Here is a 14,566-nt window from a genome sequence, read left to right as displayed (position 1 = left end):
TTATTTGCTATCATAATAATGTGTGGGTGCTTATGATACTGGAAAAGTATATAAATTACCTGCCTAGAGATAACAGTTAAAACAATTTTATAGCAACACATAGGAGCAAAAGCTAATATTTACAAAGCTACTGGTTGTTCAGGTAATTTAGTAGACTTCAAGCAAATATCTCATTTAAATCTTCATACCAATACTAAGGTGGCTGGTATTTAAATAAAAACATAACTGAATGTGAGACTCTTAACTAAATTTCCAGAGGCCACAAAATTAAGAGGTTAGAGAGCCAGATTAAAAGCTTACAAAGCTTTGTTTGACCATTTTTTAAATTATTATTTTACTCCTTGGAATCTACTTCTTTAACGAAAGCTGAAACCAATGTGGATTTATTACTTAATGGAGTAGTGGGATTTAGGCATTGAAAGAAAGTAACAGCAAATACTTGTTACTTATTCATGTTCCAACATTTTGGATTTATTCACTAATTTCTTACCTTTTTTTTTGAGGTGTTATTGTTATTACTTGGTTGTATGGAAACTGAACCAAAGAGAAGACAGTAAGTTTTTCCAAAGACGCAAAGGTAGTAAGCTACTCTCTAGTCAAACTTTCCTGTCTATTGTCCACAGAATTTAACATCAAACTGCCTCAGTAGGCTGAAACATTATTAAATGAGATGCCTTAAATAAAGTTCTCAGCACAGGACATGGCACAGAGTAAGTCTTTCATAAATGTTAATTATTTTATTTTTTTTCAATCTCTAAAATTCTATAATTGCAACTATGATAGTAACAATACCTTTATTTTCAAAGTATATTTTTCTTAAAGACCTTATAACATATTTTATAAATATAGGATAGTGAATGTAGATACAGTAAACAAGTATTAGAGTGGTGTTGAAGATTATTTAACAGTATGTAATGTGACAAAGTAGTATACAAAACAGTGTGCACAGGATAAAAATAAAATAAAAAGGGAGTATATATAGATAGAAAAGAATGACTAGAAAGGTATATCCTTCTAGTTTGAGAGGAGATTATTTCTGGATGATTGTGGGTGATTTTAATTATCCTCCTACGGTTTATTCTATATATTCCACAATGCCATATATATTTTTCATAATAAAAATAAAAATGAATAGGTAGGAAAAGAACATTCTTATTTTAGAGATGATAATACTGAACAGTAATACTGGCACAATTGTGTGGTTCCACACTTATTTAGAGATGAAACGTGAATAGAATCTATGGCTCCTTGTTTCTAACTTAGTGTGCTTTATTTGAAATTCTATTTATTCAGTGGTTATCTCTGTTGAGGAACTCAAAAGTAATCTATGTAGAACACTGGAGGATGGTTAGAGATACTGTGATTGCAAACGTACTATCAAACTGTACCTATAGAGTCCCTTATACTGTATAAGGCTTCTTAAGTTGCGGATACAACTTTGTAAGTCATTTGTTTCTGAGTACAAACAAATACTATATGTATTAGATTGATTTTCCCTAATTCTCCACAACCTATCATAGAAATACACATTCATTCACTTTGATATATACATCCATCCATTTTACTACATGATTTTACTATAATTGTTAGTACAGTGTGTGTTAATTTTGATATGGGGTATATATCCCTGTCCCTTCACTTTGAGTCTCATTACATGACTGGTTTTGACCAAGGATTGTTAGCAGATATGCTATGAACACTGTAATTCTGATTGTGTGATTTTAGTTGGCCTTTTGGACTCCTGGAATTTGCAACAAGAAAACATGGCCTAGTATTGGTCTCTTCATCCTGAGTTCCAAAATGAGAAGTATAGAGAGAAGATATGAACCCAAACACAGGCTGAAAAAGGTGGTACGCAACACAGACCTGTGAGTGAGAAATAAATGTCCCTATAAATCATTTAAATTTGGGGGTTGTTTGTTAATGCAGCAGTATGGCAGCCATAGTTTAATGGAAATAACTATTAATGCTAACTGTGGTGGTAGCTTTTCTACATTTTCTCTCAGTTGTCACCTCTCATTTCAAACATGTTCCCAGTGGTGATAATGATCACCACTACTAATTCCAACTACACTGAATTAGAAAGACACAGAAGATGGATAATGCTAGTTGTATAGGCACAAGTGGAGGCAAATTAACAAAGGAAAGGTGAACGGAACCACAGACTCCAACAATGTGACTGGCTAGCTGTCTGTTATAGGAAACAGCCACAAACAGAGAAGACAGTATGGAACAAAGCAACTAATAACGGAGGCAATTTTGATTAAAACTTTTAATTTTATCTGATAATTAAACAATTTAGATGAGTCTAAACAGTCAAGGAAATGGACCCTGAAAACAAATACAATCAATGACAATTCTCATTCTAATGGTGAATATACATTCCTGGGCCCAGATATATTCATACTTACTAATGACTAGTACTAGAGTCCCCCCAAACAGTGTTAATGGAGCACCCCAGTGCATATATATGAATATATATTTATGTGTGTGTGTGTGTATATATATATGTGTGTGTGTGTGTGTATATATATATATATATATATATATATATATGTAAACTTGTGACCTTGTAGCACTGTTTTATGGGAAAATCTGATATATGAGTTCACTTTCTGAAAAGTAGCTTTCTAACAGCAAACTTTGTCTATTTTTTCTTTTTGATGCTTTATGTACTCTTCACTAAAATCCATTAGATTAATTGTCTTAGTTCACTCTGACTGGATAATAAAATACCATAGACTGGATAGCTTAAACAACAGAAATTCATTTCTCACGGTGTTGGAGGGTAACAAGTCCAAGATCAAAGTGCCAGCATGGTGAAGTTCTGGTTTGGGTTTTCAATCTGTCTTGTAAATGTCACCTTTGTACTTGTCCTCACATGGTAGAGAGAGAAAGCTCTGGTTGCTCTTCTTCATAAGGGTACATTAGGGAGACTCTACCATTATGATTTCATTCAAACCTAATTTCCTCCCAAAGGCTCCTCCTGTTAATACTGTCATACTAGGGGGTAGAACTTCTATGCATGAATTCTGGAGTACTTCCCAAACTTTGTCTTGCCATGGCACACATAGAAAAAGGTACTATCTATTCTGCTTGACTGCAGATAAACTGGGACGGATTTTGAACTCTACAGGAGGTTCTGCTAGGCTAGATATAGCTAACTCTTGGTGTTCCAGTTGCCACTAGTCCTCCTGAAGGGATCAATATCCATCCCACAGAGTTTGGCAAAATCTACACTGTACATAAACACAAACTCTTTAGAACATGGCATTAACCATTATGATCCCTGTTTCTGAGTCTTAGTTTGGATCGTTCACGATAGATTTGATCTTTTCTGGAAAATGACACTAAGGGAGGATAGGGTTTCCTAAAAAGTTGATCAACCACCACTGCAGAAAATAAAAGGGCATTTAGAAAATTAAGCTGGAAGGCATAGCACAAATCCCAAAAAAGCCCACTTTATAAAATGGTGGATCAGATATTTGACTTATCTTGAAGCAAATGTTTTCAAATATTTATAGTCTTTCTTATATTTCTCCTCACATCATTTTTTTTTCTGAAATAGGATTTTGGGGTGAAAAATTCAGTAATTGTCAATAGTTTACTTTCCTGTAAGAAATGTTGACATATTTTCTAAAATGAGGGAAGAAAATCATTTTTCATAGAGGAATATAGCTAATGAGCAACATCAGTACTCACATGGAGACAAAATAAACTATCTAGGAAATTAAGGTATCTTTTCCTGGACCATTTCTTATTGTATACCTCCTTCAGTCCAGACTGGTGTGCTGACCAAGTAGGAGGAGGTTTGTGGTGTTAGTGATCATCCTGAATATCCATATTTTGGAGATACAGAAAGAGTGTTTTGAACTGCTGATACCTGTGTGTGTGTGTGTGTTCTGGAGCTTTAATACTCTATTACAAAGGAGGACTCTTCCTGGTGCTGATAATAGATATAATGGATCTTTGATTTCTGTCTAGAAAATAGGCACCAACAAGACTTCACCACGTATCATTCTAGATTGGGAGTTGCTCCCAGGACATTAAGCTACTCTTTCTTCCCCCTCTCTACCTCCTTCACCCACCCCAAAGTCTAGTGTAGATTTATTGAGGTTTCCCAGCATTAAAAAGATTTTGGGCAGAATGTGCAAAACACTCTTGAGGTGGGAGTCAGGGCTTACACAGAGCTGCTTCAGGTGTAGCTGAAACCAGGGGCGCTAAGGGACCACAGTGGAGTGCCAGACACATTTGCTAAGTTGCCTGAAAGACTTCTGGAGGGTGGGGCATAATATACTGTACAATTTGATCTAGCATTCTCTAAAGGATGCTCTTTTTACTACTTTCCACATAAAGTATTTCTGAGTCTTGCAAACAAATCAGACTTTGTGACAATAAATTCTGACACTATCCAGCTAAAAAACAGAAAGATGATTTGCATGGGGCCTCCCTAGTGGCGCAAGGGGTTAAGACACAACCTATGAAGCTCACTGCAGTCACTACAGCACAAGTTCAATCCCCGGCCAGGGAGGTGACCCACATGGAGCAGCAGACCTCTCCTGACTCACTCGCTGCTCCCCTCAGCAGTGTATTTCAGTCGATCTGCCTGTTCTGTTCTCCGCTCTGTCTCTGGTGAGTCCTCTCACCCCCCCAAAAAAAACTCTGGTCTGTACACCAGTTCTTGTATGTATAAATAAATAAATCTTTAAAAAAAACAGATGATTTGCTAATTGTTACTTGGTTTTCTGGCTATGATGTCAAGATCAAACCCTTAGCAATTCTTAGGAAAATTCTAATATTCTTTCACCCTCTAGAAGTTGATATATATTTATCTCCCTAGCTTTTGTTGAACTGCTTTAGGGAGCTTTTTCCAAAATTGGGACGTATTTTTGCATCATTTTGTTATGACTGGGCTTTGAAAATGTCTTTGACATACTGAATTGATGATGATATATATGTTGTTGTTGTATCTGGCTTGCATTTTTGTTTCATTTTGTATTAATGTAGAGGAGAAATGGGGAAAAGTTAAGGCTTCTACCTAAATGTATGAGGTTTGAAGACTTTCACCATGAGAAGATTTATAGAAAATTAAAACCTTTTCTATATGTAGAAATATTCTCTTTCTACAAACATGTCATCATAGCTGACAATACCAACTCTAGTTAACCCTACCAAGCAGAATAGGCACTTTCTGGAGAAATTTGGTTTGTAAACCCTGCACATAAGGTTAAACAACAGACACTTTTACAGTCCAGGAAAAGAGTTGATAAACACTTCATTCTTCTAGAATAATGTATAAAGGGAAGGACTATATTCTTTTTTTTTTTTTTTAATAGAGGCATGTTTTTCTTTATTTATTTGTTTGCTTGTTTGTTTGTTTTGTTTATACATGCACTGGGTACAGTCAGAAGCGCGGGAGGGTGAGAGAATTCACCAGAGCCAGAGCGGGGAGCAGAGCAGGCAGAAGGACCGAAGTACACTGCTGAGGGAAGCAGCGGGCGGCAGGAGAGGTCTGCGCGCCATGTGGGACCCTCCACTGGTGGCCGGGGAGCAGCCGGGGATTGAACCGGCGCTGCAGAGGCCGCGGGCAGCTTCGCAACCCAGCGCTCTACCGCTGCGCCACCGGGGAGGCCCAAGGACTATATTCTTAATGCCCAGAGAATGTATGACAGTAGTGGTGGGTAGATCATATGCCTTATATGAACATATTCCATTTGACAATGATTGGGCCAGACTTTAAAAATGCTCTGAGAAAAAAAGGGGGGCCCTAGGGGCCATTTAAGCTGTTTTAGTGAGTTCTGTCCTCAGGCATGCAATCCACTTGCACAGAAGCTAAATGGCAATATTTACGAATCTCTTTCCATCTTATATCCTGCTTTCTTTTTGTTTTAATGCTTTTTCCTTCCTTTTTCTTCTCTATTTCACCCCTTTCCTTATTTGCTCTCACTTCCCCCATCCCCTTTAGTTCAGTTCACATTCTGTTCATCTGAAATAGGCTTTAGTGATGGAAAAGAAAGAGCCTCGAATAAAGCTATCCTCCAAGACAGAGAACTCCAGAGGGTGGTGAATGGTGATTGGGGCAAAGCCTGAGGACGGGTGGAGAGTACTCACTCTCTGAGGCTCTTAACCCAACAAGCCATTAGGCTTCTGCAGGCTTGATAGCTGTATCAAGCCTCATGATTTCAAAGCTTTCATGGACTGACAAGGACTTGCTAATTTCAAACTTTCTAACCAATTACAATCACAAAGAACTCAGGACAATAATCAGTGAGCAAAATGAAACTGTTGGAGTGAAGCAGTCCTCTGCAGGTTTTACTCTTGTGGCTCTGCCATGGAATGTGCAGCTGGGACTCTGCTTCAGTAAGTAAATAAAAATACATTATAAAATACAAGCATACACAATGGGCCCCTCTTGCTGTCTTGTTCCTAGTCATGGGTTATGTAGGAACCCTGTCCTGCATTTAGCCCATTAATTTCTGATGGTGTTAATTAAAAACTTTTGCTGCTGGTTTGAATGGAAAATACCTCAAACAGTGTTTCCTTTATTGAAACACCAAGTTCCAAGTCTTGGATTATTAGGTTAAGCTCAGTTAGCAGTAAGAGCAACATAAATGCTTTTCATGCCCTCTGCTTTGACAAATTATATAATGATGATGGTGATGATGATGATAATAGTAGTAGTAGTAGTAGTAGTAGTAATCGTTGTACAAGAAGAGAAAGTGTTTAGGTTGACACTCCCTTATTTAAACCTGATTTTTTTAAAGGACTAAATTGAAAATCCAGGTCCCTGAATGTAGAACATACGATTTTTAAAGAATCTTTTTTCAAATCCTCACAGAACATTTAAATAACCCAATGTTCCAGGACCTGAATTTTTAATATTTTAAAATGTGGAAAGCTGCTAAAATAAGTGAATCAGCTGCTAAGTGATTTCTCTCTGTCTCTCCCTCTATTCTCTCTTATGAAAGCTTGGGAAAAAAATAAGCTTAAAATGGTATATGCAATTGATATATGCTACTTAAAAAGTTTAATATAATTATTGAGAACCCAGACTTTCGATTTAAAAATAAGATAAGCAGATCAATAGAAACTGTAAGTCGTGAGTATTCATCCCTCATGAGGTGCGAGAAATGTTTCCAAACACTGAATTCACTGAGCAAGGTAAGGGGTAGAAAGCGTCATTCATGGATGTCTCTGTTCACCAGGAAACCTAGAGAGACCTGGGAAATCCTGAGAGCAACGTAAGGGGAGAGTGTACAAATGCTGAGCAGGAAGTGAGCAAATAAAAATCCATTTCTGGGCCTCCCCGGTGGCGCAGCGGTTGAGCACTGGGTTGCGAAGCTGCCCACAGCCTCTGCAGCGCCGGTTCCATCCCCGGCTGCTCCTGGCCACCGGAGGAGGGTCCACATGGCGTGCAGACCACTCCTGCCGCCTGCTGCTCCCCTCAGCAGTGTACTTTGGTCCCTCTGCCTGCTCTGCTCCCCGCTCTGGCTCTGGTGAATTCTCTCACCCTCCCGCCCTTCTGACTGTACCCAGTGCTTGAATAAATAAGTAAATAAATAAATAAATCTTAAAAAAAAAATAAAAATCCATTTCTGTAGTCAGTGCTTTTGTGACGTCCTGAGCAAACCACCAAAACATTCTGATTGGTTTCTCAGACTTTTTTTTAATTTACTTTATAATCTTTCTTTCCTCTTGCGCTTTGCACATCCATTTTGAGAGGCCCCATTAAAGGCACCTTACGGATGTCCCTTTCTCTTGTGTTTTATAGGCCTAACTTTCCCCATCATTTTCCATATCCCAAGATTTATGCATGTTGCCTCTAACATCATCTGAATTTTTAAAAGAACACCAGACTTTCCTTTTTTACCCTCAAGGCCTTCATTACTCCTATTCTTGTTTTGATCTACATATCTCCAAAGGGCAAAAAGTTCTACATAAAGGCAAAGCATTTTGGCAAATGCCCTTTCCTTCCCTCTCTAACCACAGGCTGCTGCATTGACCTCACCCTCTTGGAACAATTTGCAGAATTAGCTTCCCATCCTGATGTGACAAGAGAGTGATCCTTCAACAAAGACAACAACAACAACAACAATAGAAAGACTTCACTGTAAAACACATGAGGGCAATATGTAGAACAACAAAACTAGAATTTCAACTAAAATCTTCAGAACTAAAATTTTCAGAGAAATAGGCCCGAGCAAAGTTTATTTACAACATTTATGATTCTTCCCCATAGAAAATCGAAAGGCGATATTATCTACAAAGGAATAGTACAAATGTCAGATATGTAGTATATCTGACAAATTTTGTAACAGATATGTAGTATATGAGTACATTTAATGATGATTTCCAGCTGAAATGAGTTTTTTTTTCCTAGAGACCAAGTTTTCGTTAAACTTAATCCTTAGTCTCTTCCCTCTCCAGCAGCAGAAACATCTGGTCGGTTTTAGATTCCCCTTGGATTTCCAACTTCAAAGGGAATTATAAAGAATAACAAATTCATGTACCGGCACTAAAAAAAAATTAGAGCAGCAGGAGAGAATGGTAAAATTGTCCTTATTTGACTGCTAGTGACAGGCGCCACAGGCAGAACTATGAGAAAAGACAAAGGCAAGATCACCGGTTGACAACCAGATTTCCTGGTAGGGATGGAAGGGATGGAATCTTTGGCTACATACAAATATGCATGGGGCCTTTAGTAATCTATAAGGAGATTTTTTTTTTTACCTAAATAAAAATAAAGAAATAATAAAAGAAGTTAGGAAGGAAGAAAAAAGAAATGAATTCAGATTTATCTGTCACCTAGTAAGCACTATAAAAAGCTTATTGAAAGAATTACCTAGAGACAATCTTAAAGATTCACTTTGTCTCTGGTTTTTATTTGTGAGTTCTGATTCCACTAAGGGCTGGACAAGCCTTCCCAGAAATAACTCCAGACCTTAAGAACCTGCTAAACCCATCATGTCCTTGGAGATTAGTCCACTAAGAGTCTCAAAAGTACTGTTTTCTTCCTAGCTCTGGATCATTGCTATCAAAGGAAGACCAGAAATCAAAATTTCCAAGAGTGGAGGAATAGGTTTTGAATGAACTATTGATATTTGCAGTATGCCAATTTGTGCATGACATTACTTAGTATAATTGGATTTCCCTTTCTCCTCTGCCATTTTCCTAGTGAGACCAAAGCACTTCTTAGTGTACAGGTTTTCATGTAATCAAACGATAGAAAATGAGAACAGTTAGAGAAAATACAAATATACCATTGTAATTAGCTCCTATAGTCTTTCCTCTTTCCTGTTTTATGTGCAACAATAATAAAAATAAACAAGACATGATTAACCAATCAGTTTGTTTGTGGAGAAATAAAGAGAAAGGGGTGAGGGCTAAAATTTCCTTAAATAATTGATTACAAAAGTCTTTAGACTCAGAAGTCAGAGGTTAAAGACCCCTATCCCACAAATACATTAATGGTCAATTCACAGAGTGGCCATCAAAATTCCAGAAAGCAAACTACTCTGTCCAAAAACTATGTACAAGAGCGTGTTGAGAATATTTTGTAGATGGGCTAGAACAAACAGAATTGATTGTCCATGGAGTTTAGCATGGTTTGCTAATGGGGAAGTTTGCAAAGGAGAAGACCATCGCTAACGTTATGTTCTTTGTATCACAGGCTTTGAGTAACCTCTAGTGAAGTGGGGAAAATTGAAGATTTTCCTTCAGCATTCCCAATGTAAAAGGAAAGTTGGCTGCAAAATAATCTTGGACAGTTATGTCAGGAGTGGGATTTTCACCCTTCTCTTACCACTCCAGATGAAGCAGAATTACCCAAATTATATCTGTAAGAGAATACCATAATCCCCATCCTTTTCTAGTAGTCATGTGTGACAGTATTTCACATGGCCAAAAGTTTATCCAGAAAATATGTCAACTTCATAAAGCATGTATTTACTTATATGACAAACCATTTCTTTGGTAATTATTTTTGTCTTTAGGTCTAAAATGAAAATCTGACTTGATGGGAGAGTTTACAAAGGATTTCCTGTCCATATAAGCAGAATCATCTACCATGATTCTGAACTTAACTAGGGAGAAAAAGGTAGAGGTTATGGAATACTACTTTATTTATCATGAAATATATTATAGCTTGAGAATACAAAATATCACAGAGGTTAACAGTGACTGAACAAACACCAGACCCAAAGGTCAAGTATAAAGAAATGTTTCACATGCATTCCAAAAAACAAATAGTATCACAGCCATCACCATCATCATCAATAACAACAATTGCAGTCATTTCATCATGAGGCACTGATGGTTCACTTGGGTGCAATGTATAATACATGAACTAGAAACAACCTTGGATAGATAAACTTATTCTTATCTGTAAAAGGTGGTTTACATTGTAGGTTTATGTGACAAGCTCCATAATCCAATATCACATGTAAGAAAATTGTAGGAAAACTGAAGGCTTAGGCCTTTATTTCCAGCTGTGTTGTAATTCAATCTTTCAGTTCAATTATTTCAATTTAATAATGATGAAAAGTTTAGTTGTTTTAAAATATGGACATTGTGGTTTATGATAGGATATGCTTGCAGCCTTAAAATAGTATAGTGACTAGTTCCTACCTACCTATCTTTCCTTGGGATGCCGGCCTCAAAGCTGAGTTATCAGACACATTCCTGACCTTCTGAGGACACATTAATGATGGTAATGCCAGAGGAGGGTAAAAGAGAAACAGAAATTATCAGAAGGCTAAAGGGAAAAAAACAAAATGGAAAGGAAAAAGAGTTTGTATTGTTTACATCATCCAGTCTGGCAAATTTTACTGATGCTTTCTGTTTGCTTGGGATAGTATATTGCTTATGTTATTTCTTTTCTTTCTTCCCCTCCCCCCATGTACTTTGCTCTACCAACTTAGGCTGAAAATATTTTGGATGTGTCCATACTGTAAACAACTGCATATTTTTCTAGAGATTTAGTGCAATGGAGAAGCTCTTTTTTCCTTTTTTTTAGTTCCCCAAGGGTTAGACCCATCAATATTCTAGCTACTCACTTTCGAGGCCAATGGAAAATGTGTTCCTAAGATTAAATAGACCAGAGTTACACATAAATTCAGTTTATACTGATGCAGTATGTTATAGTTACTCACATTCTGAATTTCTAATGAGTGGAATACACCTGTTGGACAACACAGTGCTACTAAAAAGTCACTGACCTGCAATTCAAAGAGTAGGAGGCAGGACAAAACTGGAACTACAGGTTCTCTATGGAGAGACTCTTTTGCACAGAACAGTCCTTATCTATGGAACTTTGTGTGCAAAGGAGGAGTCTAGCCATGAAAAGTTGGTTCACAGAGGTTTCTTTTAATATTCTTAGAATAAACTAGAGTGATATATACAAGCATATAGGGAGCGAGTGTCCTTTGCAACACACATTCTCCCTCCACCCTTAGTCCACCAAACAGTGCTATAAAAAAAAAATTGATAAAAATACAAGCCCTCCCTTTTCAGATTTCCTGAGTGACTCCTTAGGAAGAGACCTTTTGTTTCTGCCAATAAATCTTAAAACAAAAACAAAAACAAAAATACTATGAACATTTAAATACACTGCTACATTTGGCTTAAGTAAGTTAACCATATTTATCTACAATGGGTTAGCTACAGTTACGCTGCACTTCTAAGTAGTCAGAAGACTGTTTTCCTTTCACCTCAGGCACAGAAGTGTATAAAAATCCCCAGCATACAATGATGAGTTTATTTAATGCTTTGTAGATCTGGCATGCAAAAGTATCATCCTAAGTTTGAGTCAAGTGAAAGTGCCCTCCCCACCCCAAATACTTTAGTTTCTCAGGAAATCTAGCCAAACATGTGAAATGTCTCTCTGGTCAACAAAATTGCTCTTTGGCTTACAGATGTGACTAAAAACTTATGTAACAGTCTGATGAGATTTTATGATCAACTGCTACATTCTAGAAAGTATGATGGCAGTATATTCAGAAGAAAAATACTTTTATACAATGACCAGAACTACTTAACTGAATGATTTTAACACTAATATGTAAAGAGGTCCTGATAGGCTAAATGTTATGAATGTCCGGGGTTTCTTCAAGATAACATATGGGTAGGAAAGGAAAATGATTGGCTGCAAATTAGTCATTGTGTAAGCAGGGTGGTGGTGGGTCCAGGGGAATTCATTGCATAATCTGCCTACATTCACATGTTTGAAATTTTTCATAATAAATTTTAAAACATATACTGATTTTAATTTTCATTCATTGCTCTTTATACTGATTAATTTATTTTTTATATGCAAGATATTGCGAAATGTCAAAATTAAAAATTAAGGACAAAAACAATGATTTTGTTGGCTATTTAGGTTAAGTAAATAACCTCTTTGGGAATGATGTATTTATTTAAAATGATATTTATAAGAACTGTGTAATTACACATAAAATTTTTAGGTTAAATTTTGAAAGCAGGACATGAAATTATATAGAAAATATGATACCAGCACGTTTTAAATAATATGTCCTCAAGGGAAAATGAAAGCAAGGAAATATATCACATGGTTATTAATGATTAGATTTAAATTATAGAAATAATTACTTTACTTTTTCTTCATTTCAGTGCTATGTGTTTTTCCAAATTATTTTTAATGAGCAGGTATCATTTTAAAATGAAAATAAATATTTATTCATTAGTGGATAAGATGCACTCTCCTTTCCCAAGGAGCTTTTCATTTACTAAAACAGAGAAACAGCAAACACACAGCATTGCCCTGATAGTTTAAATCTTTGTACCTAGAAGTGAAATACACCCACAGGCAAAGCAACGTCAATACAGATTTTATCTGATCATAGAAACATAAAGAGCTTTCTGTGTTTTGGATAGAAATAGGGGAGGAACTGGCTGCAATGCAAGTCTGAAAGAGTGTGAGATTCAGGCCGTTTTATGATGAGATCATTTCACTATGAATGCAGAGGGAGAGAAAAATTAAAGTTACCAAATAAGCCTGTCTCCTGAGCTCCTGACACACTGATAGGAGTTTCTTTTGGGGCAGCATAACAAATGAAGCATGGGAGTGGGAGTGGAGGGGGAGTTACAATCCTAAAGGCCTGTGGCCTTCACTAGTAAGATGGGCATGTTCAGAGAGACACAGATAGATGTGCAACAGAATTAGAAACAAAAATACAGAGACAACTATGGATTATGTGCAACAGATATGGAAAGTCCCTGTTAAAAAGCTATCTATATTACCCCAAGAGATTATTTTCTTCATTTTATACACATTCATATAAAGTGAAATCAAGAGTGTAACTTTTAAAGTTTGGACGAATATGACGCTCATGACTAAATAGGCCTGGCTAGAGCCAGGCAGTATATAATCAGATGCCAGGCAAGTTACCCTTTCCCTCCTCCTCCCTCTCCAGTATACTTGCCAGGGCATTTCACTGGGGGCCAACTCTTAACAAATTCAGCGCTTTGAGGCTCTGTCTGACAAGATGACGCTCTACCAATATACCCTTAGCCCTAACCTGCAGTCTCCTCCCAGCCACTGAATTCTCAAAATTCTAGACACCCCCCGCCCCCAGCCACAATACCAATGTTCTAGAAACGTTACAAATTCTCATTTTAAATTCTCAATGTGGAGACACTGACCCCAAAGCTTCAAGCTTAGGCTCATTTGAGCCCTGATCTTGGGCCTCTTCCCCAACCAGAAGCTACTAAAGGACATTTCCCCCTTCTGTTTATGGGTGCCCGCAAAGAGTAATCATGTATGATTTTAAGAATGAGCCAAATGAAGCAAATGCATTTTGAATTTGCAGCATATCATAGAGTAATATTTGGAGGATTTAGTGTTTGTTTACTGAATGCCAAAGCATCTTTGCAAATGGGAAATATCAGTGTCCAACTTCACCATCTCACCCTGTGCGCTCGGGCGTCTCCTTCAGATGTATATACATTTGGAAAATCTTCCAAATGCTCCTTTGACTATTTCCAATCTTCTATAGCAAAATCATTGTAAAATATTTGTCAAAATCTGCAATAATAGATTCTTAGGGTCCTGTTTTCTTATCATTCTAAATGATGATATTTCAGGTTAAAAAACACGATATGAAATATGTATTCTTCACCAATGTCAAAATCTGTTTTGCTCAAATTGAGTACTTGAGGTGTACTTTCTCCACAGCCTTTAGGCTTAATACTTTTGGAGACTGGTAGAAATATACTTGACTTTTTTCTACCTCTGTATTTTGGAAGTGCCATTTAGAGATAATGATAATTACTTACCAGACAGCAACGTTGGGAGGAATATCCAGTTACTGATGGTGAGACATTCTGAAATGAAAAGAGAACCGTCAATGCTAGGTATTTAATAAATGGATGACAAAATGGCAATCATAGAAAATAGCCCATTTACTTCTTACTTAGGGACACTGACTTAGTGACACTATATAAAAAAAATAAAGGATAGTTCCCTTTGGGAGTGGAAATTTAACTGTTAACTGAGAAAGTGGCTTTTGTAACTGCCTGAATGTTTAAGGGTTGTAACCAGTTGCAACCA

At 36.9% G+C, this 14,566-nt stretch overlaps 1 protein-coding gene across 31 annotated transcripts in view; it reads right to left on the bottom strand.

Moving 5' to 3' along the window:
- Positions 1-14,566, bottom strand: part of ZBTB20 (zinc finger and BTB domain containing 20) — a 775,686-nt gene that overhangs the window by 360,639 nt on the left and 400,481 nt on the right. For 29 of the 31 annotated variants that reach the window (XR_008553867.1, XR_008553868.1, XM_054700589.1 and 26 more), the window contains one exon: positions 14,293-14,340. The gene's annotated coding sequence lies outside the window, so the exon portion shown is untranslated. The other 2 variants (XM_054700565.1, XR_008553869.1) reach the window with 2 other exon arrangements.

Source organism: Talpa occidentalis, unplaced genomic scaffold, assembly GCF_014898055.3.
Source record: "Talpa occidentalis isolate TD23 unplaced genomic scaffold, MPIMG_talOcc4v2.1 talOcc4.4, whole genome shotgun sequence".
Taxonomy (NCBI): domain Eukaryota; kingdom Metazoa; phylum Chordata; class Mammalia; order Eulipotyphla; family Talpidae; genus Talpa; species Talpa occidentalis.
This window is presented reverse-complemented; position numbering and strand designations above follow the sequence as displayed.